The following is a 27,607-nucleotide window of genomic DNA, read 5'->3' as shown; positions in this document are numbered from 1 at the left end:
TGAATCCTATTTTCTTGATGGAGAGGAAGAGGGTTCACCGGGACAAGTAGGATCAGTTCAGCTGCTCCAATACTTCTGTGGATTTTCACTGCTACCCTGGACCCAGGTACCCCTGTCTGCTGCTGACTCCACTTTGGGACTTGTCTGCTTGGTAAGTACCAATTGAGGAGCCTGAGCTCCATATTTACATATTTGTATTATTATTTATTATTTTGTTAAGCCTAATGTAGGTTGTTGGGGATTTTCCAGCCTTAAAGTCTCCCTTATTCCCCTTTATCTTCCCCTGGGGACATCTGTCCCCTGGTTATTAACTAAAGCCACAACACTCTGCCAAATACCTTCTTTCCAAAGTTTAACTGCTGTGACTGACATCCCAAACACATTTTCATTTTTGACTACTAAAAAAATATTTGCTGCAGTGACTCTCACCCTATCTGGATGATTCTATGTTCAATGTGTCTCAGGGTGCATTTTCCTTCCAATCCTTCTCTGAAGAGCAGAGCTGCAAATCTTGGTGATGCTGTTGATTGCAGATGGCCTGGGTACACCCTGTACGTAGGCAATCACATTTACAAACCAGTTCAAAATTCCATGTAGCTAGCAACAAAAATGAGGTTTGCAGTATTTGGATGACCACACCTGATAAATCTGCCTCCTTTCTTCCCTGCTCATTTGGAGGGTGCAATATCAAAAAAACAGGAATTCCCTTCTCATGTTTTCTGTGCTTTGAAATTGGAAAGTTCAAGCAGTTGTGGTGATGCTGAGTATTTTAATGATGTCGTATGAGATGATGCTTAAAATAAGCAAAGCATCTGCATTGCTTCAACTGCTGGTGAGTGGCTGCCTTTCTTGGGAAATAAAATAAACAAATTCCATATTGGTGCAAGGAAAGACAACAAATAAATCCCCACTGAGTCTGAGGAGAAGGTTTGTGGCTGAAACATCTCTGTAGTGCCCTGACCTTTAGCACTATCTGGGACCTTCTGCGAGTCTTTCACCCAGCCTCAACTTTTAAGAAAGTGTGGACAGAGTCAAGAGTTAAGAGTGTGTTGAGAGCTGTTCTCTTTTTTTGTTTTTGATGCATTTTTTAGATCCAACACTGTTGCCCTAAATGTGTGTGAATCCTTGTGCTGGCAATGAGCTTACGTGATGATAATTTAGGAGTATCAGGTGCTGGAAAAAAATTTCTGGCAGTTGTTCTAATGCAATGAATATATATCTGGAGAAGCAAGTGAGGAAGAGAATGAACTGGCAAATATTTAAAAATTTTTAGAGGATGGTGTCACAAGTGCAGACTTTGATTTTACTTCTACAACACTAATTTAACCTAGAACAGGATAAAATCTGTGACTAGAGAATGACTCCTCCCCACTGTGGTCAGGTTGTGCAAATATCCCCCTGAGTGATGTTGTCTGGCTCCACATTCCTACAGACTATGTCAGAGAATTTAATGGCAGGGGAACAGACTGAGTCAGTGCAGTTGAATTTACTGATGGTGTTTCCAGACTTTGAGGTTGCAGGGTCAGGAATTAAGCTATATTATCCTGGAAGAAGGTTTTGTGTGTTTGTCTGCCTGAATATGTGAAACAGCAGTATGTTCTCCAATGAAATAATGTAAAGGAGGCGGCAAGAAAGCCTTTTAATGGTGTGCAGTGCTTGTTGGTGTGGCTTAAAGCAAGAAAAAGGAATTATAAAGCAGATATTGTGTGCACAAAGAGCTGAGGAGATCCTTTGCTGGTCTTTTTCCAGTTATTGAACTATCAGGTGTGACTGTATAACACAAAACATGGAAGCCCAACAAATGTCATACTAAGTACTTTTCAAAGATGTAATTGATCATCAAATTCCAATAACAGTTTAGGTACTTTAGTAGATATTGAGATAAATATACAGCTTGCTGCAAGCAAGAACCTTTTCGGTTTCTGACCTTGGCTGGTAGTAAAATCCGATCAATACTGAGACCAAGGAAGCCTTCCAGAGAGGATGCATTGAGCACATTAGTTTTCTTAAAAAATACTGTCATCAGCTAGAAAATCTAATCACCTCTGAGGAATATGATGGAACAGAACTGAGTAGCAGCCTATAGAAATGTGAATACTCACCTGAATAGAACCAGGGTTGACTTCAGCTTGAGTTTTTCTCTTCTGGATTGCTGATTTTTCTACTCCTACTTCCCTCCCGTGCAGAAAGCAGTTACCTCCCCCATAAAAAGAGGAGTTTACTTGGAAAACCTGGTTAGAGGACATTGAATCCCCAATGTGATATAAGTGATGCGTGCAGTGAAAACTAACCTGTGCATCTTAAATTTCAAGTTGCCAGGCACATAATATATATATGAACATTTCATTGACCAGGAATTAATGGATCATCAATAGGTAAGGTTTGTTTTTCTAGTCAGCTGCTTTCTGAGACATGGCAAGGATTTCAGGGAGCAGCTACTGCAAAACAAGCAACATGTGCTGTGTTCCCCTAATGCAAGTCCCAGACAGGGACTTCTCCTCCCTGCCCTCTCAGACCTTCAAGTGGCCTCTGTGTTGGCCAGGGCAATATCAAGAAAAGGAAGGAAAATGTGAAGGGAGCTTGGGGAAATTGTAGTTTTTTTCTCCTTTGGACCCATGAACCCCAAAATAATTTTGAACAATGGCTTTTTTTAATAGCCATTTATGTTTTATAAATAATCACCCAATTCATACAGCCAGGAAATGGATGAAGAGCTACCACTTGCATGTCTTCCCTTAATGAAATGCACCTTTCCCCATACTGTTGGGCAGGGAAAGGTCTGACCCATCGTTGCTACCCACTAGAGGAAAAGCAAGCAAAAACCAGTGTAGCAAACACAGCTGCTGAATCTCCTTTCCCCACCCCATTCCCATCAGTGGAGAGCACCAATTATTTCTAAGTACAAGATTAGTTCAAGAAGAGCAATAGAGGGATTGAGGCTGGAGCAATTCTGTGCTTTGGAGGACACAGGGATTGTGCTCAGCACACATCTGCACAGCTCAGCCTCCTAAATCAAGTGCTGCTCCACTGCAGAATCTTAATTGTTCCAGGTGTTAGAGTCAGTAAACATTTGCTGAGGGTTTTATGTGTGTACTATACTATGAAGATTTGTTTTCTCTTTAAAATACCTGGTTTCCTTTCTGTCTTGGTAAAAGCTTTTGTAGCACTGGAAGAAAAACTAGGTCTGGTAAACCTGTGTGGGTCATGGGTTGTTTGCTAACCTGTACTGCTAGAACTCTTTTTCTGTATTATTTGAGGTTTTAATTTTTTTGTAATATTGTCATGCCACTAATATCTAAAACAAAAAAACAATGAGTGAAAATGCATAGACACCATTGTAACACTCTGGTTATAAAAAATAAGAGTAAGTGTAGCAAATTAAAATACATTCAAATTTTAAAATTCTTTGTGGGTCATTACAGACCCAAGTCTTTTTACCTTACAGTGTAGATCTGAAATGAAATGGGGTCTAAAACCAACAAATTTCTCTGCAGATCATGCACATAAACTTCCTCTGTGTTCAGCATAGAGCTTGTGTTCAATTGTACAGTTTAGTTTTATTGTCATTGATTGCATACCAAGTAGAACAGCAATATCCAATACACTCAAATGGTTAACTGTCTGCTAGAGTTTACCTGAAATATTCCATCTTTTTAATCAGTTCATCTCTTCTCTCAAAAAAAAAAAAACAAACAAAAAAAAAAAAAAAAAAAAAAAAAAAAAAAAAAAAAACTGGGGGTGAATAAAAAAGGGAAATACTGTTAACTCATTCCCAGAAGCCATTTTTCACATCCAAAGATCTGAAGACAAATGGAATCTATTCAAAACGTGGTGTTACCTAACCAAGTAGCTCTGTAGCTACCATCACAGGAAAGCTGGAGAAGGGCATTTGACAAGGTCATGGAGTGATAGGGTGAGGGGAGACAGTTTTAGGTGGAAAGAGGATAGATTTAGGTTAGACATTAGAAAGAAACTGTTTTGTGTGAGGGTGCTGAGCCCCTGGCCCAGGTTTCCCAGAGACGCTCTGGCTGCCCCATCCCTGGCAGTGTCTCAGCCCAGGTTGGATGGGGCTTGGAGCACCCTGGTCTAGTGGAATGGCAGGGGGATGGAACTGGGTGAGCTTTATGGTCCCTTCCAACCCAACCCAGCCTGGGATTCTATGAACATTTCTCTTAAAGCACTCCAGGAACCCACCCTCTGGGTGCTCCTGGTGGGTTTGGTTACACAGACCCTGGGGGACATTTAAACCTCCTGCAAGACTGATTCAGCCTGGTGGTTTATTTGCTATTCAAATTAAATAATTTGCAATCCTTCCAGCTAGTACCATGTTTAGGAGAGAATGGGCTGAATTGGGGAACTTTGTAGAGCCGGGCCAGAGGGCAGGAGAGGAAGAGGCTTGTGCTGGAGGGGGGTGATGTTGGTGTGGCAGAGCAGCTCCAGCAGCACATGGACTGAATCATGGCAGGAGCATTTATCACCCCCACTGTCTGCTCCCAGAGGTTCCAGCCCCAAGGCACAAAACCAGCCAAGCAGGGACCCACCTTTAAAATGTCTGCCAGGGAGGGCAGGTGCAGAATGAGCCCCTGAAGAAGCAGTGATGTGGGGAGGACAAATCTCCCCTAAGACCTTTGGGGTGAAAACCCCAAAGCTCATCTCTGGCATCCATGCAAAGCCAGGCAGCTTTTAGCCTAATCTGGAGGGGGGGAGGCTCACACAATCAGGGCTCTGAGCTCCTCAAAAGTCCCCAGAAAGGGATGGTTGAAGGTTTCCAGCTCCCTCTTCCCATCCTTCTGGAGCCTGGCAGCCGGAAGCCCCAGGGATGCTGACTGAGGCTGAGCTACCTGCTGGCCCCTCCAGAGCAGTTTTGCATCAAGCTGCCACTGCCTTGCCTTATGGTGAGTAAAAGTCATAAAACTACCATCAGCTCAATGACTGTAATGACTACTCTGAAGCTTTTTATAGGTGATAAGCTACTGTAAAGGTCTGCTGGTAATTTGTGGACAGGGTACATTACCGTTATCCTTGAGGAATTTCTGCTTCCTTTTTATATGCCTTTTTTTTCTTTTTTTTTTTTTTTTTCTCTCCTCTTGAGGGGACTCTGAAATTAACAGGAGACATTGGTCTGCAGCCTCTCACTGGGCACAGACTGCATTTATTTCTCTTCAGACATGATCTGGCTCTCCTGAGGAGAGCTGCAGGATGCTGATTCCAGGCTGGATGTCTCCTTCTCCCCCTCTGCGCTTCAGAGGACAGCAAAGGGGCAGTAAAGTGAATTGAAATTTCCTGGAAATGGTATAAAAGGAAGGGGACAAGAGATTCTAAATAGCACAAAGCAGCAAAAAAAGCTTTAATGGTCACATATCATCACAAACCCCTCTGAACCAAGCAGGGAAAAAAGTGGGAGGTTACTTGATTTGCAAACTGCCCACATCAGCAAAATGCTTCTGGTGGCATCTGGGAGAGAGCTGGGGTGAAGCAGGTGACTTTATTTTTTTTTTTTTTCCATGTAAAGCAAGATGCAGTTTGAGGTTTGGGCCAAATCTTCCTGTAAAAGTTCAGCTGAAATGAAAATTGATGATGATTGAGTAATTTACCCAGTAATGACACAGCTCGAGTACCTGTCCTCAGTGTCATTTTTTTCTGGGCTGTAGCTGACAGGGCAGCCACACCACTGATATTTTTAAATTTTTTTTTTTCCCAGCAAAACACTTTGCACTGCAGGCAGGATTGCTACCAACAAAACAATCTCCCAGAGATCAGAAGATGTTAAGAAGTTCATTTGTTTAAAGCATTATGAAATAGTTGCCTTGCAGATCTCATTCTTTAATTTCCTGCACCGGGGCTGAGGTGTGGGACACCAATACTGATGGAGCAGATTAGCACCTCTGATGCTCAGATTTTCCACACTGCTACTGCAAAACACATCATTGCTGTTGCATTATGAGCTCTGGATTCTGGACCTGTTGCTTTCAGGAATATAAACCAAAAATAACACATGCAACCCCTTCTAGTGGGGAAACTAAGCCACCTGGGTTGTTAATTTGCCTTTGGGGGGGGAGAAAAATCAGCTAGGAGATGGCTTTCTTTTTTATTTTCTCAATAAATCCATTTTCTCTCTGCAATGCAATGCCCAAAACTAATCCAGTAACTGCAGCAAAGAGGTCAGTGTCAATATAGTGACTGAAATTAATCACTGACTGGAGACTGAGGGGGTTTGTAGCTGACAACCATGGTCTAAGGCCCCACAAAAACAATTTGTGTAGTTAGCAAGCAAGGAGCTTTTGACCACTATATTTGATATGTTGCAGACAGAATAGGGCTATTTAAAACAAGCTTTTTACTTAGGGTAAAACAAAGAGAAGGGGAAAAATCTCCTTCCTGATATCAAGATGGTATCTTCCAGCTGTCAGACCTGGGGACCATGATTTCAAAGCCAAACCAAATCTTGCCTTGTAATGTTTGCAATTTGTTCAGTAATTTTTTCTCCTTGATGATTTCAGAATGTTGAAGGGGAAAACAAAATGATGTACATGATGGGTTTTAGGAGTTTTTTTATAGAAAAGGAGAAATTTGGAAAAGAAGTCCTTTTATCCCCTAATGCCCACCTAAAAGTTTATTTCTGAGATTCTTATTTCACTGAAAAGATGATTTTTACTGAATGTCTCCAAGCCTTTTCAATAGACAAGTCTTTTCCTATGATTCTTTGAAGGAATTTAATTCTCCTCAGTCTGGTCTTCAACCAGCAGGTATCTGAGATGGCAGAGTGGGCATGGGAGAGGTTCCTGGGTCATTGGGAGACCCAAGGGAAGATTTTTCCCTGTATTTGAACCACTTTCACCCCACTCCTCCGTGTTACGTTGCTCTAGAGCCAGAGGTTTTTTTTTTTCCCATTGAAATGACTTTTTTTTTTTTTTTTCTCCATTGAAATGCTGTTTGGGTGACTTGACCCTTACCCACTGGCCAGGGAACTGATGGGTGAACTGAGTTGTTTTTTATCAGTGTCATTGTAAACAGATGAGGAGGCAGGTGAAGAACCCACAGCTGAATCACCCATATGGTTCCTGGATTATCATTTAATCCAATAAGTATAAGCAAAAAAGCTAAATACTGAGTTTACACCAGGGAAGCTTAAACTGAAACATTAGTCAGAATTTTACAGCTCAGGTTTGGCTTACTTTTTTTTTTTTTTTTTTTTTTTTTGTGGTGGTTTTTTTGTTTTATTTTTGGTTGGTTGTTGGTTTGTTTTTTGGATTTTTTGTGGGTTTTTTTTTCTAGTGGTTCCACATTAACCACCAGAGGACAGTAGTTCATGGCAGGAAGCACAGCAGCAGAGGCTGTGATGTTCTGTGTGTATGGAAGGATTTCCTGGATGAAAACAAGGTATTCGAGCTATGAGGTGAGGGATTTCAGAATTTCATAAAAATCTATCTTCTATTTTTAACTAGCAATATTCACCTTGTCATCTTCCCTCTGTTTTACTGTTCTAATCTGCACTGATGCCACCTGGAAGCCAAATGTCCTTCTTGCTCTCCTTTCCCAGCCTCAGAGCTCAGCCTTGTACCAGACCAGGTTTGTGCATCCAACCCAAGGAGCTGCCCTGCTGGACCCATCCTGAGGGTGGATTTTAGGCCATTTTAATGTCACAAATAGCTCTAGGAAAATGCTCTAGGAGATGGTCTCTGTCTCCATTGGCTCTCAGCCCACTTCTGGAACTCAGGCTTTGCCACTTTCCAGCTACCCCTGGCACAAGCTCCCAGGGATGAGGTGACATCCCAGCATCTCCCTGGCATCCGAGGAGGTTTCTGTTTCTTTTCCTTCACATTTCCCTCTCTCTCTCCCTCCAGCTTTCCTGGCAGCAGGAGGCTGCTTTCCCAGCTCCCAAATTACACTTCCCCCTGATTACTGGTCCTAGATCCATGGCACCCAAATAACCCCCATCCATGGAGATGAGGACTTACAGACTCTGTTGAAAGATTCACCAGCAAAAGAACGAAGGATCTGTCCATAATCTGAGTCAGTAAACCACAGAGCTACATAACATGCCTTAAAGATGTCTTTTTGGCAAATGCCACAACCTTTCAAGGGTGAAGAGCCCTTCGTAACACATTTATAGGGGTGGAGCAGCAAGTTCCTGCCCTGCTGTAACCCTGTGCTGCCCCAGGATGATGGGTGGACCTTAGAAATATTGGCTTTAGCCACTGTGTTGCATAAATGTTGAGTTTTCCAAGTGTTTCTGTGAGCTTGCTTGTTGTGAAATTATTCCTGCCTTGCTTCAAAGGTGTGAGAGATGAGTCCCAGGCACTCTGCAGGAGTGGGAGTTATTGAGTGAGACAAAACTATTTAAAACTGTCACAAAAAGAATAAGGGGCATTGCCCAAGATCAAGGGGGGGAAAAGCCCAAGAACTTGTGAAATGGCACTTGGATTTATTCAGTGAACTGGAACTAGACTTTTTTTTAAAAAAAGGGTTTTGGTTAATCTTGTGTGAAAAGCTCTGAATTTCACTATAGTTGACTTCTGAAACAGCTTTTGCTTTACACCAATCCAACTTTGAGTGCAAGGCTAATTGCTTAGGACCATCCATGAGTCCAGAGCTGGAGACACCTAAAGAAAAGCAGCAAAAAAGAGGAAACTCTGAGACCTTTGAACACCAAATGTCTTTCCTTCCTTCTACAATTCATCCTATTCCTTTCCAAATCCTGGGGCAGAAGATTGGTCAAGGGTGGAGTGAAAAAATGCTCCCACACTGCCAAAATAGCAAAGTTTATTTCTATTTAAAAAGGCAGCAAATAAAAATAGGAAATAGACAGTGTGCCTCTTTCAATGCCAATGCAGTTGATGTTGTCCTATCTATTGGGTTTGGGTTTTTTTCTTGAAAGCCACTGGAATTCTCTCCAGCTGTGTTACCTTCTCTATGAACCTACATGAAAGAAGCACATGTACAGAGACACTTGGAGTGGGGATTTTCTTTGCTTTGCTTCTTTTTTTGCCACTGTAATTGTTTTACTCTCAGAAAATCAAGTTAATAGTTCTGAGTCAGGTTTTGTGTCAAAAGTAAGTCCACTGCATTAAAATGTGGTCCAGAGAAATGCCCCTCCTGTAGGGCTGCCCCTCCTTGGTGTCAATATCAATTTTTTTCTTCCATTTTGACCTTTTTGGGAGTCCAGGCATGAGTAAGGTCTTAGAGCCATCACACACAGAAAGTGTTGGGAGCTGATTTGCCCTTTTTCTCTTAAAAAGGGAGAAGCCAGTCACTGCTACCAGCCCTTCCATGTCACTTTCATAGGACAGCAATTTGTCTCTGTAATGGAAAAGCAAAAAATAAAAAACACTTACTTCAACAAATATATTAATTACCAAAATTATTGAAATAAACTTTTAAAATAATATCCAGGAAGTAATTATAAAAGTAACTTTATACATAAAACTTTTAGATCTAGAATGAGAAATGTATGTGACTACTAGGGGCCAAAACATGGCACATTTAATTTAAACCCTGGCAGCAAGGGGCAGGTTCCATTGCAGCTATAATAAATTACATACAAGTGCTACAGAACAATAACAAAAACTGTGAGCCATCCATTTCAGTACCATTTACAAGAAATCAATATCAATACTTAATGCAATACTGGTGAAAAATGAGCAAAGATACAGAAAGCATAATAAACCAGTAATGAAAGACCTTGCAGTGTTTCACTTTGGAAGAAAAAACTAACTGTCTATATTTTCATGTAGAGGGATATTTCACTGAGGCAATGTGCTGGAGGTATGAGTGTTTTGCAGATCTAAGTTTAAAATAACCTCTTTATTAATTTTTTTTTTTAAAAAGTTCTTTAAACTGTGGATTACTAGCTTAGTAAAGCTCATAAATATGGAAAGAAGCATTTCACCTTCCTAAGGTCCTGAATATTTTCCATGGGATTGCATCAGATCAAACATCACCCTGCTCCATAGCTTTCTAAAGACAAAGAGGAGGCCACTTGGTTCTCTCCAATTTTGATGTTCTGTTTTGGAGGTGCAGGGTTTAGATGGATCTTTCATCAGGGAGCCCCATTTCCTCCACTGGTTTCAGTCTCAGCTAAGAAAAAAGTGTTATAATTCCTTTCAGAAAAGATCTATTGCAAGGTGGAATCTGGGACAAAATAATCCTTGAAATAACAGGTGTAAAGTCCCTGTCTAGTGAGGTTACCAAGTGCTGTGAATTGCAATTTGTCACCAGAGCTCCCATCCTCATCAACACAGTCACCATCACCCCTTTTCTCTCCACCAAGCTTAAAAGCCTTGCAGGAAAGCTGGAGCTCTCCTAATTTTTTTCTTTGATTCCCTGTATGCCTCAGAAGACAGTGAGAAGGATAAAATTAGAAGAGCCAAAAGAATTCAATCTGCAGCTGATGCCAGGCATCTACTGACAAATTATGCTGATATCACCTATAAGAAACATATTTTCACAATTTAGCTCCCCCAATCAAGGTTCTGCTCTATCACTAACCCAACTGGTACAGAGCTCTACTCGTCACATGTGTGCAAAAAAAAAATTGTTTCTAATAAAATGAAGAACAAATAACGTTACCCAGACAATAAAACCTCAACAATAAAATAGCTTAGGCCAAGCTTCTGCAAATGTAAAATATTTCTCTCTGGAATATATTAAAGATTTGTAAGCAAGGGTTTTCAAAACTTAAAGCCTTGACCTCACAGCTTCTTTCTCATGAGCACAATCACAAAAAAAAAAAAACCAAACAAACAAACAAACAAAAAAAACAAACAAAAAAAAAAAAAAAAAAAAAAAAAAAAAAAAAAAAACCAAAACAAACAACACCTTTTTTGGAGGCTGGGTTCATCCTTCATTCACACTAAAACCAACCTGCATGAGCTATTGTGTTGTGTTATGAAAATAACACAGCCTTGCACATGGGATCTTCACCAGCAGTGAAAGCACAGAAATTCAGTGGATCAAGCAGAGACATACAGCAGCCTTCAAAAGTGTTGAAGCCTTGCACAAAAATAAAAGGAAGATGGGAAAGTTGATGTGTTTAGTGAAATAATAAGCAAGTTTCATAGCAGAAATTGAGGGTTTAGACGTGAGGAGGAATGTTGTGGTGGAAAGTGGGGGAGATCTGGAGTCGTGTTCAGGCAAGGGATGTCCCTTGGATGCTTTGCCAGGGATGCAGGTGGGCAGGGATCAGAAACAACAAGCAATCCATGATGCTATTGCAAGGTGTTTGCCACTGGATTCATTTCCTTACCTGAACAGTATTTTTTCCACCTTCCTTCCCCCCCTCAGTGTGACTTCAAAGTCTCAGTTTGCAGATTTCTGTTTTGATTTTGGCGAAAATATCTTCTCAAGGAAGAATTAATTGAGTGTTGCTATATGAAAAGGGCAAGTGAGTCTGCTCTTTTGGACTCAGACCATCCTCTGGGTTTTATTCATATAGTTCCAGGGCCACTTTAGAGCTGGTACCTGACTAGAAGTGATAGAGAACAAAGTTGATGAGGAGGGGATGGTTTTGTACTCACTCATCCATCACAGCAGAGTGCAATACTATGGGCAGGCTCCCCATTTGATAGCTAAAGGGCTGTGAGGTGTTTTTTGGGGAGCACCACGGGCAGAGGCTGTCAGCCCTGCCATCCAGGTGGTCCAAAACATCAATTTTGCCCCAAGGAGCAGGGGTCCATCAGGAGGCAACTTTCTGGGTTGCCTCCTAAATTTCAATCTTTGTTAGTAACAGAGCTGGTCCTCCAAAATGTCTCAGGTAAAAAGTACAAGGAAACTATTTATGTGGAAAAAAATGAGCCCTACCTGCTACAGAAGATTTTGCACTACTGGATTGGGTTGAATAGTAACTTACTTGAGCAATTAGTCCCTTAAGGATCATGGTACTAACAGATGGTATACAGCACTACTCAGATATTAGCAGGGTTATGTCCAGAACATTTAAAGCTGTGTAAAAATCAGTGGGAGCCTGGATTATGTGCAAAATGAACAATCATTGGGGAATGTAAATATTCTTAACACTGCTTCCACTAATCAGCTTTTAAATACAGCCCCTCTCTAGGAGGAAATCATTTTTTTTGGTGAGTAATACAAGGGATTCCTATTACATGCAATGAGTTAAGTCTAACTGATTAATCCCTTAAGTAAAATTTCTTTCTGTAAATTAATTCAACACTTTCTGCTGCCGTTCAGTTGTTTTGCCTGAGGATATCACATTTGTTTGCTGACTGCTACCTGTCTAGGCACACCCCTCCAGTGCTGTAATGCCCTTACTCAGTTAAATGGATGATCTGTTCTCATAATTATATGAAATATATTGTAGTAAATATGTTGTCACACTCTGCTTTTCATCACTGAGTCCAAGCTGGTAATTTAAATATGACTCTAGCTGAGCATAACTAAAAAGAGCCAGTTCCCTCTGATGTTGGGATTTGCACTGATTTCCAGAGCCTTTGAGTTTTAGCCCTAATGAAATGACTTTTTTCCCCCCATAATCATCTTCTGAAAGTGATCCTCTGCGACAGCAAGGGATCTCAGGAAGGGTTTGGGGAGATGAGAAGTTCAATACCCAGCAGATGGTGCTGCAATCAAATCCTAAAACCTGTTACACCAGAGCCACTCAGCTGTGTGGCGTGGCCAATTCCTGCAATTAATAAAGAAAGTGTGTTTGGTTTAAGGACACGTGTTATTGCAGTTAAAACACACTTAGCAACCCGAGGCAGTAATTTTCTAGGCAATATGCTGAAAAAAAATCAGAAGAATTAAGAACTAAGGCATAGCATGTGTCTTCGGTGTCATGCAAAGATTTGTGGATCTTTTCTGGTGTCAGCCAGGGCCTGTTGTCCAGGACCTGTGGGATAATTTAGCTGCAGCCCTGGGGATTCATTTCTCTCACTTCAGTTAAGCAAAGCAAAATTCCTCTGTCTGTGTTACCTCGTGTGTCCCAGCCAGGGGTTGGGTTTCACTGGAGCAGAAAGGTGATCAGCTGATAAGACAGAAAAGGAATATCATTGCCCAAGTGAATAAATTATAAGTATTTTGTTTAAAAAGAAAGAACAGGAAAAAAAAACAACTTGGCTTCCTTTCAAACTCTTTGACTTTGTTGCTCCAGTCCTCCACCACCTGCACTTGCATATCTGATCCTCAAATTCCCCTGTTTTGTAACTGGAACTGAACACAATGGCCATGTCCTGAAATCAGCCCTGGCTTTTTCTCCTCCACAATCTTCATTAGAGCTCGCTGCTGTTGATAACCTTTGATCTTCTCTCCAGGGCTGCCAATTTCTGCTTAACTTTTGAATGGTACACGCCTGTCTGACATTGCAGGTTCTCTCAGGGAGGGAGCTCATCCTCTTTGTAGCCATGTCTAGGAGAATGAGCTCTCAAAAGGAGACGGAGAAAATTCAGCACTCGAGAGACGGGTACCTGATCACACAGATACTGACAGTGCAGAAAGCCAGGGACCATCACCTGCCAGCTGAAAACAAGGGTGCTGGTTACTGGGCCTCAGTGCTTGAGAATCTAGTTCTACTTATAGGTTTTTTTAATTTTTTTTTTTTAATTTGACCTGAATGACAACTAGGGTAGGTGTCCTCTTTAGCAGGAGCAGTAGCTGTGCACAACTTTCCTGGCCAAGACCACGATTTTCCACAATATCCCAAACACAGAGGCAAACCTCTCATAGGATAAAATCCCAAACAAGCTCTGTTGCTTTTCATTGCCTCTTTGAACCATCTGGAAGTCGTGCTTGGAACAGGCTGTTGAAGAGCTGACCATCCCTGGGATGAGCCTCTGGGACTCCACACCCAACAACAGTCAGGGCATTTCTAAACAGTTTTCCCTCACTTCAGAAGCAGATTTAGGACACTTGTCCAAACAGTGGGACTGCAGATGTTCTGTGCCTCCACACATGGACAGCTGGAGTCTAAGAAGACTGAACCCAAACACAGAAAACTTTTTCCCCCAAATCATGCTTCCTACAGGAAGAGTTTTCACTGAATTGAAAAGCGGGGTTGCAGCAAAGATTCCTTGGGCTACAGAATTTCATTTAACACGCAGCATGGTTTTTAAATAAGAAATACAGAAGGATGAATTTATGTACTTCTTAGAGTAGGGTACTCCCTGCCTATTGTAATTAATGTAAAGATACACACAGACACACAGCAAGGGTCATGTTCCAGCCTTGAGTACACATGTGGGTTTGGATTGAAGTCCATGAAAGCTGCACAAACACATCTGAGGACAGGAATTTCCCCTCATCATAAATTTTTCAGAAAATGTAATTATTACGTACGATAATTTTAGCTAATGAATACATTTGCATGATTCATTTATTATGTATCAGTCATTTATAAGGTACTCACAGCATGTTTTATTAATTATTACTAAAACCTTGTATTTCTTTTAATTCTTATTTTGTTGGAGTTACTTTTAACACATTTTAATTCTGATTACAGCTTCTGTGGGACTCCAGTCCAGTTTCTATAGAACACAACACAAGGTTTTTTGATTATTTCAATAGTCTATAGGTCAAGATGGTTGTACACAAAAGGATATTATTAGATCAGTGGCCTATACCAGGGATATATGTAATAATTTGTAACACAGAAAGCAGGGGTGCAACTACCCTCAAGAATGACTGAGCTTTGCCCTCTTCACATACATGAGAGTGACCAGGGCAGAGGGATATAGTGTAGGAACAATCATTTCTGTTTTCTACTTGTCGAAGACCTTCTTGAGTAAGATCCTCACCCATACAGTGACTGCCACATTACCTTCTTTAATTCCTTAACACAAGGATTTGCTTTATCCTCCTATTTTATGTCATTTTCTTCTGTTGCAACGTTCTGCTGTTATAAAGAAAGAAAACTCCATGCCCTGTTAGATTTGTATTTTTTTTCCTTGGGAGTTTTAATAGGATGAAAATGAAATGAAAATCAGACCCCTTCAATAAGCACCCTGTTCCTTTAAAAGTACTGAACCCGTAAGGTCTCATTCCTTTATAGCACCAATTGTTGGACCAAACCATGACCAAATAAGCTAAATTCTAAGAAATTAACAAGAGGAAATCCCAATTCCTTGCCACTAAAAGAAAGCTCACACTTTGCTTTGAGAGAGCAGCCCCAGACCTGTGGACCTAAAAGAAGAGCTGAATCTCAGGGAGAGCAAAAATCAGAAACCTGGAGGGAAAAAATTATTTGCATTTCCAGAACCTTCCAAAAGTTGATGAGCTACTGTAAAAAAGGAGACACAGAGAGGCTGAAGATGGTCATCTGCAAAGCAGAATGTAATGGGGAAAAAAGAAATTAAAAAAAGAAAATATAAAGGATGCTGAGCTGGTAGAAGTCCCAGAGGTACAAAAGTTATTATTTTCCATCCAATGCACTGATTTCCAACAATTACTGAAAAATGCTACAGATGTTCTTAATTTTTTTTACATTTAAAAACTTTTAAAAAAAAAAAAAGCCAAACCAATTTTGGAGGTAAAATGAGCAAGTGTATCTCCTCCCCCATGTTTTCAGCTCAGGCTGAATTTTTACAGCTAAATTACAATATCTGGAGAAAAAGAGAGTTGCTATTTGGAGCCCTAATTCAGCTTTCATACCAGTGGCCCAACAGCATTGCTGTGTCTTCAACCCTTTATTCCTGAGGTGCAGAAATGCCTGGTTCCAAATGTAGCAAAATGAGAAATTACAGAGCCTGTCTAACAAATCAAAAATAAATGAAGTAACAACATAAAGGTAAATTTACTGTTATTTATAATTTACCATTTTTACCTTGTTTTCAATTGTCTCTTAGTCCTCTTCATTCTGGGAGCCCATTACATTTTATTATGCTAAACCCTATCTTCTGTCACATAAATTACAGTTAAAGATCTTAATATTAAAGCCTCTTAGCTCCCAGACCATATTTCAGGCTTTGTTCAAACCAGACATTAATGCTGAAATTGAACACAGATCACTTTGTCATCATTACCTATGATCTCAAAAGTATAATACAATCTTTGCTATATATGGCACAAAAATGCTCCTTTGTATAACACTGAATTATGGAGATATATTGATATTCTTAATATTTTGACAAAACAATAAAACTAAATATGTTAGCTCTTTAGCAGATACCAGCACACCAGCCCAGCTATTAGAACAACAGTTAGAAGAGGTGAAGGTTTATTTATTCCAGGTAAAATAGGAAATTAATCATATAGTTATTGTAATCCTAATTTTTCCTCAGTCTAATTTAGCCTTCCTGCTTGCTGATACAGGAAGTCTGTTGCCAAAGCTCATCATCCTCTGCTCAGGTTCACAATATCCACCTTTGTGAAGGGAACAATATTCTCTTTTCAGTGGCTGTGACTCCAGCAAGGAGAAACACCAGTGCAGACTGGCTTTCATCTTAGTGTATGCCTTTTGCTCCTGTCCTGGAATTACCCTAAAAATTATGTTCATGAGCCTGGGCTGCACTCTGAGCTGTGCACAGGAATGGAGGAGGGAACATGGCACAACCTTGGTGAATTACCACAATCCTCCCCCATTTCCTATCTAGAGCACACACTTTTTTTTTTTTTAATTTTTATTATTATTACTGTTATTATTAATATTATTATTAATATTATTATTACTATTACTATTGTCACTACTGCTGTTATTATTATTATTATTCATTAATAATAATAGTTATTGGTGTTGTTATATCACTGTCATTATTATTACTAAGGGGCTGTTTTTTCATTCCAGCAGAGCCTGGCCCATGTTTGGTGTCTACACACTGCTCTCAGACCCTTTACAGACACAGATATACTGGGCCAAATTCTGTTTCCAGCTATACCCTGTCAATCAGGAGAAACCCTGCTGAATTATTCCAGGGTAAAGTGGGAGCACATTGCTGCCTCTTGCACAAGAAGTCACTTTCATTATCAGTTTATCTGTCAGCAATTTTACAAGGCAAATGGTTGGACTTGATAAAGATCTTTTACAACCAAAACAACTCTATGATTCTCCAGGACCTCACCCCATCCCACAGCACAGCAGTGAGAGGCAGGTTCTCAAAAAGCCCTTCCAAGAGAAAAAGCAATATCTGGGCTTTGGGGGCTGCCCATAAATCTCTCCATTTGTCTCATTACTCTGCTCAGTCACCATCCATGAGAGGGCATTGGAGCCAGGTATTTTTTCTGCATCCTGATGGGTTTAAGAAAGCAGAAGAACTTCTTCTCAGCAACCACTACTTTTCTCTGCCCTCATATTAACTTGATACAGAAAGGAAAGGTTCATGTAAATTGGGTCAGGCCAATACATTTCAGGACAGGGGCACCTAAAAGTTGAATTCACAGCTCTCCAAAGCAAACTCTCCCAACCAGGGTTTTTTTTTTCCAGGTCCTCATTTGTACATACAGACCAGCTGACCAGAATTTCTCCACTGGAAAACATCCTACACTACTTCAAAATATCTCTGATCACTTGTATTAGAGTTTGGGGTATTGCAACGTCTTACATTATAAAGAGAGGGTTATTTTTTTAATATATACCTTTTCATTACGACTAGGAGTAAGGTCATGAGTTCTTCTCATGATGGAGGTATAAATATTACATTGTATGGCTGAAATAGTCTGCCTCTGTTCTTGGAGAATACCCTTGGGTAAAATACTGTGTCAGGGCAGCTGATTGCCTGCTCATTTCAGTTTGCTTACTCTTTATAAATAAATTGCTAGACAAATGAATAAAAAGAGAGCGTTAACTTCAGACAATCATATTCATAATACAGCCCCATTATGGCTTCAGAGGCTTTAAGTCTAAATTAGAGTTATTTCTGAAATTAGCCATCTCATTTTTTTGGCTCGTTTCCTTCCTCCCTGGAAAGGTGGGGGGAATCTCAGAGTGACAGCAAGAACATGGGATGCAGGAAAAATGGATTTTTTTGTTCACAGTTCTCTTGTATGAAGCCAGGCAAGCCACATGTGCTCAGGTGAAGGAACCTCTTAGCCCCAACTGGGTCTTGGGAGCTTTGAACAGAAGATGCAGCTGCATCACTCATGCATATAGATTTCTGGAGGCCTATAGTCAGACACAGCCATATCCTTTTTCTTCCACTGTTTAGTTTTCTAAACTAAATCTTTTTTTTTTTCTTTTTTTTTCTCTCTTTTTTTTTTTTTTTTTTTAAATCTTTTAAAATTTTGTTCCTCCTGTCCCTGGGTGTCCATACAAGCACCTGACACCATCAGGGAGTTTGAAGCATGAAGCAGCCTGCAGAAATTCTGGTGTTCTGCATGTTTCAAACTCTCTATTTCTGTTTCCATTTTACAGATTCAAATTATTCTGGAGGTGCCACTTTCTGGTAGATTTTCAAGTATTTCCTTTTTTGATAGGTTTTAGATCCCGTATTATCCTATAAGTGCTAAATGATAATGGTTCATCTGTTCATTTCAATAGATACACAATTATTTGCAGAATGGTTATTAACCAGAGGCTGTTAATTATATAAGAAGGCAATTTCATGTAAATGTTGGCCTTAAAAAAACAAACTGCTTCTGTTTATTGCCCAACAAGCAGGTATTTGGATTTGATTTTTTTTAATTTTTGTTTTTGTTTTGTTTTGCTACTTCGTGTTCTCAGGCAAGTGAAGCGAGTGATTGATGCATCTGAGTGAATGAAAAATGCATCATAATTGCTGTGATCTGTCCAGCCTGAATTATGAGCTGCTGGCACAGGAACAAGTAAATAACACCTCATCTGTTTACTGCTCTGATCAACCCTGCCATTTGAACCCCTGGCTAACAAAAGAGAGAGAAAATCCACAGTTTGCATGAGGCAGGAGTTGGCAAACACCAATTAAATGTCCAAAAAGGGGTCAGGGGCAAATTTGTCTGGCACTCAGCAGAGCTGATATGAAGAGGGAGTTTGCTTGTTCAACCTGATTTAAAACCATCACCTCTAGGAAGGGTTTGTATGCACATGAGGTGCTCCTATGAGCTGATTGGAGGTTGATTTTATTTTGCTTTAATTTTTGTAGTTGCTGTCAATCCTGTAGGTATAAAGCCATAAATCTTTACAGATAACCTACACTGCTTATGTGAATGTTTATCCCACAAATAAGAGCAATGATAGCACAGCATCTCTCTGTGCCCATCAGTCTCTTGGGTGGATTGGTGCAGCCCTTCTTCCACATCAGGAGCATCTTTTTACAATGTGTCTGAGCTTGAGCAAAGCTGGGGTAAGGAAGTGACATTTTCCATCTAGAACAGAGCTGCCTCTAAAAGTCCTTCACTATTGTCCTGCGTTCCAATCTGCAAGAGACTTCCCAGTGTCCTGTTTTATTTCTCCTTTGAAGACCCAGGCTGGTTCAAGGAACATAAAAGTATCTATAATTGCAAACTGTTTCCTTTACCACCTGTGTTTCTCTTCCTGCCACTGCTGCTCTCTTTGGCAAAAACCCTTGGCTGTGCATAAGAGTAAAATATACATAAAACTCAAGATGCCATCAACTGACAGCTAAAATCACAGACAGAAGGACCAGAGAGCTTTAAAGTATGTATAGGGCCTCAGCTGCAGCAAATGCAAAAATTCCTGGTGGTGTCAGCTGGCTGGACTCAAACACAGATTTCCACAGCTCCACTTGGGTTTTTCCCTTTGGATCACATCACCCCTGGATTTCAAATCTTGAGCTGAAATGCACAGTAAGCCCTGAAAGCTGGAAACCTGGCTCTGTCTTCAGCTTGCTGAATGACGATCTGGGTCTTTAACACCGACATCATAAGCAGTGTTTACTTTCATGCTTTTCTATAAGATTTGATCATTGATGTCTTAAAATTCTCGGGTCTAAAAATTCAGATGGAGCTGCTACGATTTTTGCTCCTGCCCTTCATTTTGCTTTTTTTTCTTTTGTAGCTGTCAAATTAAAGTGATTGATGTTTTCCAAAGTTAAAGCGTATTTCTGATGATGGTGATAATTATCTCCCAGCCAAGAGACCATCATGTTTAAGTCATTAGGTCAACAGGGGTGGTGTAATGGCAACCATAAGTCACACGAGGACTTTTCTCTTGGGGACTGTCCTGATGTCCACCCAGGGAAAGATGCCCCAGTGCTCCCAGCTCCAACACAGGGCAGTAGTACCAAAACTTCTGCATCTGAACAGCAGCAAGAACTCATCCTCTGTATCTATCCACTATAAAGTTATTTTTGCAATACATTTTGGGATGCTGCTTACAAATAGCCTTGCTTTGACCTTTTTTGTCAGGCAAATGTGACAAATACCACTCACCTGCTAGACAGCTCTTTTTTTTTATTCCTTCCTTCCTTCAATAGAATTTTATTAGGCAATTAAATAAATTTCCACATGATGTTGTAGACTGATGTATGCCAGTTTTTTATTTTGCATGGAATAATTACTCCCACAGAAAGAATATTTTAATATGTTGTGTTTGCAATATAGATTTGTTTTGTTTTCTATAAAAGGAAAATTTAATTTTACTTCCCAAATATAAATTAGATCTAGTAAAATGCAATGGACTGTAAAATAGATGGAAATCTCTTTTATGTGGAAAATATTCCTTCTATGAAAATTAATTGGTCTTTACTTTAAAACTTTTGCACTGGCAAATATGTGTTCTCTATGTATACGGTGTTATCTGGCAGGAAAATTTACTACCACCTGAACTATTCATCCCCATATTTCAGGACACTGAAAATCATAAAGATTGTTCCCTTATGCTGAGGTGAAAGCTTGCTCAAAGCACAATCATTTCAATTTCAAAATGATGAAAGATAGTAAGTGAAAATGCATGAGAAGTTTCAAGAACTGTGGGGGGAAAAAAACCTCACCTTTTGAACTGTTGACTTTCAGTAGCCAAATAATAATCTCTGCTGATTTCCAAGGTGAATTTTCACAGATAATAATATATGGGACACAGATCCCATTTTACAAGGCACTGGGTATACAGCAAGAAGATCCTCAAGAGCTAAGTCCTCGTGTGGTACAAGGGGCCATGGGCTGATTTCAAGGGGAGCTCAGCACCAACAAATTTCTGAAAAATCAATTACCCTTCTCAAGTCCCAAAATACCTGCTCCAAGGTAGTTAATTCCTCTAGCAGAGAGCTCAGCTGTGCTGCTTGCAAGAGATTTGTTTTCCATTGTGCTGCCCCTTACTGTAAGAGGATAGATTTAGGTTGGACATTAGGAAGAAACTGTTTGGTGTGAGGGTGCTGAGCCCCTGTGCCAGGTTTCCCAGAGAAGCTGTGGCTGCCCCATCCCTGGCAGTGTCTCAGCCCAGGTTGGATGGGGCTTGGAGCAACCTGGGCTGGGGGAGGTGTCCCTGCCCATGGCAGGGCGATGGAATGGATAATTTAAATGGTCCCCTCCAATCCAACCCATTCCATGATTCTGTGATTTATAAAATCAGTGTTTTCCTGATCATAAAAGTGAAGCAGCAGAAAGCAAAGCCTTGGGAAACCACTATTGCTGTTCCAACCTGCTGCCCCTGCTTTGCCATTTGAGCCATGCTTGCTTCCCAAAGTTTTCCTCTTGCTTCCTAGACAGCCAGTCTAGTTTTTGCTCAATTACTTCATGTAATTGCAGAATATGTGGTGTTCAACTGGGAAACTAGCATGGAGCTGTAAAAATAGCTCAGTGGAAGCAGTCACTGCAGGAGGAATAAATCCACTTTGGTGTGAGAATCCCCTCTGGGACACCTTCCAATGCTGCAGTAATTTTCTTCCCCCTTAACTGTGTTTGAGTCTCAGTACAGCTTGTGTATCATAGAGGAGAGCAGAGATATATGATGAAATTAAAGTCCTTTTGTTGCTTTTTAAGGCACTTTGTGTTTGTACAGCCAAGGCTGCTTTGCATCATCACATGAAAGACAGGAGAGAAGGCAGCTGTTTCAGAGACTCGACCATCCAATAAAGATGGAGAAGTGGTGAGGAAAAGGTTGGTTACTAAAATTCTCTGACTTATCACTCTGGGCAATCTGCAGGTGCTGGGGATCTGAATTCCTGTCTTGGACTCATTTCAGGTTTTAGACACCACACTTGGAGCAGGGCGTGAGTAAACCTTCAGCATCTGCTGCACCTTTGATACACAAACAGGCCAGGCTGAGGGAAAAAGCTGAACCATCAACAGGCAAAATGTGTGCAAAGGATCCTTGCAGATCACTTATCAACCTTACCTTTAAAGATAGTCCTTATTATATATCATCTTGGCAAGCATTCCAAAGCCCAAAGTACAGCCTGGTAAAACCTAGGACCTGGCTCACTTTGAAGAGATCTGAGTTTGAGGCTGATTGAGATTCATAGATGAACCCATCCCTGTGCCAAAATGCTTTATTATTATTCCCAACAGAAAGGTTGCTGTGCTGCACATATCATAGAAATGTAAAGTACTTTTATGGAAGAAAATCATAGGCTGAAGCTGATATGAGTCACCTTTTGTGAATCTGAATTGACCAAGTATCCTACGATGGAACTGACTGAGCATCCTATGATGGAGAGGGGGGATCTCTCTTCTCTGATAAGTTGTTTATACACAACAACCCTTTTACCATCTTTTTTTGTGGAGATCTCCCTTTCCCTGACAACTGGGATGAATGTCAAGATGTTCCCAGAAGATACAAAGCAAGAGTCAGATGTGCTCTGGGACATACTGATCCTGCCTATTTCTAGAAAATTACTATCATCATCCTTGTTTGCATCATTTTTGATTAGTAACCTCTCCATATAATTACTGCAGGGTAATTATTGGTCATTGGAGTTATACCAGTGTCAAAGGGTGACTATTCTTACCACAAACAACTTCCCTTTTTAATGGGTTGACCAAAGGAAAATACGGACATTCAGATGATGTGCAATAGGCATTTTTGTTACTTTGGGTACATCCCTTTTCTTACTCTATCTTTTTATCCCACAGCTTCATCTCTCTTCTTTAGGTTGTGAGCTTTTCCACTGCTCTTCCACATATTGAATAAAATAAAGAAAGCAAGAATAAATTTCTCTGCTTTTCTTCAGCAGGGATTCTTTGGCTGCAGATGTCTTTATGAAGGGAAGTCAAAAAAATAAAGTCTCAGATCAGCAAAGGAGAGCAACTTGCTGCAGAGTCTCCTTTTATCAGCAACTATCTCACGAGCAATATCCAAGAAAGATGAAAACATGGGGTACCTTTGTCCCCTATGTGCCTGAACTGTAAAGTCAGATGTCTACCTATGTCTGAAAAATTGGATTTTTCCAACACAGGTTTGGCCACTGATGGTCATCTGCACAGTGCCATCAAGACTTGGGTGACCTTGTGAAATCCAGAAGTACAGGTTCCCCAGCAGAAATGAAAATACTTTGGAAAATCATATTGAGAGGAGCTGGCAGCTTGTGCAGAAGAATCCTTGTGTGGATCTTATAATGATCCTTACAGACACCTTAGCACCTGGGTGTACCTTTAATGCTCCTCATGTCAAGCTCTGTCTCTGGTTTCTTTCCTATCTATGCTGATTTCAAGCTGCTTCTACATGATAGTGTTAAGGCTGGTATTTCCAAATACTTGATTTAATGCATATCTGTAGCTGAGGATATACCCACTAAAACCACTGTAATATTTATTGTTAGTCTCAGACCCCTTCTCCACAACAAATTATTTTTTTCTAAAAAAAACCATCACCCATAAAATATGGGTAGAAAGAGGCGACGTATTTCTAAATAGCTTTGCATTGAATTATTCATATTTTTCATCATGACAGCCAGAGATCAGTCCTCAAAAAATCTGTGTTTTTATGGGAGACAAAAAAATACAATGGTGCTACTTTTTCCCACCCAGCACAAACAACACCCAACCAACACCCACTGTACCACATGAGTTAGAACTTCCCCCCAAAGCCTGATTTCATTCCTGTTGATAATTTGGTTAAACAATAATTTCCAGAAACTGCAACGTTTTAATAAAGATATTCACTGCTGGCAGAAATCTCATCCTGCTCTCTATTTCTGCCTCTAGTACATTTTCTAAAGGTTCCCTGCACTTTGTTACTTAATTATGCATCATGTTTACCATCCTCATTTTACAATTACATGTTGTAAGCAGCAGCTGCTAGGGGAAGTGAGGAAGAACCTGGGTTATCTGATAGCTCCCTGGATTCCCTTTTCTGCCCCAGGAATAAGCAGCACCTTTGATTGCTCCTTGTAAAGAGGCAGAGGGAAGTGTCTCAAGATGTACCAGCAGCTCTTTGTGGTTGTCACTCCTGGCAGCTGGTTAAAGGAGCTGTATGATTTATGTTGTTATCTTGTTTGGAATGGAGATGCAGGATATTTTTATAACAATATGGCCCTGTGTCCAGCAGCTGCCTGTGTCTCCAGATCTCACACAGATAGGTTTTGCACACATGAGTTTTACCCAACCAAGGCCCTCTTGTTGGGAAAAAAAAAAAAAAAAACAGAAAAAGGGAGCAGGAGCCTTCCTGCTTCCAGAGGCTTCAAGGGGACAATGGAGCAGATTTGCAGGAATGTCTTTATACCCCTGTAGCTGGTACACTGGGTGATGATGATAGAGCACCAGCCCTGTGCTCAAACCCTCATGCTGATCACTCTAACATCTCCAGGGAGAGCTGTGGCTTCAGCAAACCAGCTTTCTCCCAGTCATGGTCATATCCAAGGAGAGCAGAGGATGGGAATGTCCCCAGCATGCAGCACAAGGTGGCAATGGGACACTTGGTCCCATCCTGTCCCCACTGGCTGTCACCTGCATGATGTGCCATGAGCACAGAGCCCTTGGAGGTGAAGTTCTAGCATTTCCATAATGAGGAAAAGCTGGAACAGCTCAGAGTGGCCACATCTTGTGTAAGCACCTTCCTTTTGGTCTTGGAGTAATGGGGTCTCTCTTGGAGTTTGTCTCTGAATTTGGCAGAAGTGTCCTTTGCTCCCAGTTCAGATACAAGGGTAACAAGGACAGGTTTATTCACCATCAGCACTCCTGGAAGAGGGAATTTTTAATGTCTGGGGGGGTAATTCTGAAATCTGGCTGGTGCAGGTAACACACAGCTGAGGATGCTCTGCCAGCTGCTTTATTTCAGTCCATCCCTTCCCACCATGTGAGCCCATACTTCTGAGCAATTCCTACTTAAAGAAGGTAAGACAAATGACAAAAACTGAAACTTGCCTAAGGGCAGATATGGTTTTTCTTACATTAATTAAAGAAATTAGGAGGAAATATTTCAGGTTTTGTGTCATGGGCTGATAAATTTTGGTTAACAGGAGACAGAGATTTTTAAAACCCTCATTGATGCCTTTCAGCATGTCCCTTTCCAAAAGTAGCTACCAAGCACAAACACAAACTGATCACTAAATTGCCAGTAGGGATAAAGCTAAGGCTCTTATTTATGCTGGAACTTGTTGCTCCTTTTTCTTTTGAGTATCCAAGGTTTGCTCAGATGAGAAATCTGAAATCAGAAACCATATGTAAGAACTACCCAAAGCCTCCAGTTGAAGAGGTGTCAACCTTATCCTTCAATAAAACAGTGAAAGCATTCCTGTTGTTCTCCCACACAGGCAAATGTCATTTTTCCTCAAACTTTTCTAATGTCTCCAAAACCTATTTTTCACAATTTATGATTTTCAAGCCCATTTACATTCCCATTGAATATCAATAGTTGTCCGGAAATACTAAATGGTAATGAGAAAAGCTGAAGGGCACTCATACATGGAAGAAAAAGGAGGCTGAATGCCTTTAGTTTGTCCCTTTCCTTTGTTAGTGACTAATTTCCAAATAGTGACCACATCAAAGGGTTTTACACATGTATCTGAAAGACAAGACTTCCCTCTATTGATGGGTCTCATTCCCAAAAGATAAAACTATAGGGTTTTGTCGGTTTTTCCAAAGACAGAAGCCTTTTATTAGATCATAAATTATTGGGAGGACAGAGTTGATAGACTTCTTTAGGCTGACAATGTACTTTGAAAGAAAAGGCAGTTTTACACTTCTGCAAAATCATATTTAAAATATTTATATACCTATCAACAGAGACACTGAGGTAATTCACCTCTGGGTCACTGGTTCAAAACCAAACCAGCTCTTTTACATCCCAAACATGTTGCCTTCTGACAGCTCTAGAATTGCCTGGATTTTTTTTTTTTTTTTTTTGTTATGATCCTAATAAGCTTGCTCCTTGCATCCTATAGTCCTCGTGGATTAAACTTGGCAACAACCAGAGGAAGAGGCCTAAGACTGGACAGAAAAGAAGATGAAGTCCAACTTTCTCTTTTAGCAAACCTTCAGAAGGAGGTGGGTGAGATAGCACAGGACCAAGCGGTATCTTCCCTACTGGAGCTAATACAATATGGACTATTAGGAAATGCACTGAATGTAGCTCATCAGCAAGCTAGTCTGCTGTACACAGAATGCCTGCAGTCTCATAAAATGTTATTCTTTTGCTTTATCTTGTTAGTATAATGTGAAGCTTCATTAAGCCACCAGATGAATCATATAGTAATTGGATATAATGAATTTAATTATGTAATTTCTTTTTTCATAATGAAACAAAGTCATATTTTACAAACAGGCAAAGTATTGTTTGGAGTTACAGATTTAAGCTGACAGTTGGCAAGAAAAGGACAACTAAGGACTGTTGGCTCTCCTTGGGGTTTGTTTTTTTGGTTTTTTTCCCTTCTGGTTTTATCTGACCTTCACTATTTGGATTTGTCCATGCAGGGACCACAGCCACATCTGTGCTAAAGAGAGCAAACCCCATGTTCATGGCCCATGGGTACCTGTGGAACTTGAGCCACCTCCATCACATCACCCTCAGTCTCCATGGAGGAGCCATTAGCTGAGAGCAAATCTTGTGCCTGGAGAAGCAGAGTGGGGATGACTGAGCAACATCACCAGAATTACCCTCATGAGCCTACCTCACAATCCACTAATAATCTTCAATACTGGCCAGAAATGTGTGGGGTTTTTTGTTTTTGGTTTTTTTTTTCTGTTTAGGCTCCAGGAGCTGGCAGGAGGTGAGAAATCACCAGCTCTGCATTGGAGTCCCCCTTTCTGCAGTGCCTGGATTAATCACTACCATCCCTAAGGGAGGTCCTTTGCCAGGAGCCTGATCTGGCTTCTCGGAGGTGCTACCAATTCCTCTGAGAGATGGAGCAGCTCAGAGTCTCCCAGAGACAGCTCAACATTTCACAGGGCGAGGTATTAATGTCAGCCCTTCCCTTCCTCTCTCCCATTAATGACTTTCTGACGACCCCTGCTTATAATATCCTCCACCCTTCTTGCTACTTGGCCATTGAGGATGTTCCAAGGAAATGAAACCTAATGATAAAACAGTACTTGAAATATCAACATCCCTGGCCTAATTAGAGCCGGGCCAATGGGTCCTAATTGCATAACTGAAATGGACCCAGTTGAGTTCTTTCTATTGTAACTTGACTACACGTCTCGGCCCTGATTAATAGAGCCGGCGCTGCAAACTAAAATGCAGTTAATTTATTGTAAGTTTTATTAGGCATATAAAAGGAGACCAGGAATTACTAGCCTTTCGTTGCTAGAGATACATTTCATCTATGACTCAGACCAGATTCTTCACAGATTAAGCTTGTTAATTTTACTTATTGCCAACATTCTTCACCGCATTGCTGGAGCGAGAGCCGGGGGC

The 27,607-nt window shown here is 40.6% G+C and overlaps 1 long non-coding RNA gene across 1 annotated transcript; it reads left to right on the top strand.

Annotated features, from left to right (window-relative positions):
• The first annotated feature begins 51 nt into the window (after positions 1–51).
• Positions 52–26,916, top strand: LOC139798658 (uncharacterized). The gene is made up of 3 exons (XR_011726892.1): positions 52–151; positions 26,136–26,238; positions 26,665–26,916. It is a non-coding gene; the product is annotated as an uncharacterized lncRNA (long non-coding RNA).
• Positions 26,917–27,607: the final 691 nt, after the last annotated feature.

This window comes from Heliangelus exortis, chromosome 7 (genome assembly GCF_036169615.1).
Source record: "Heliangelus exortis chromosome 7, bHelExo1.hap1, whole genome shotgun sequence".
In the NCBI taxonomy this organism is placed as follows: Eukaryota; Metazoa; Chordata; class Aves; order Apodiformes; family Trochilidae; genus Heliangelus; species Heliangelus exortis.
Note: the sequence above shows the minus strand (reverse complement) of the source record. Positions and strands in the feature narration are given on the sequence as shown.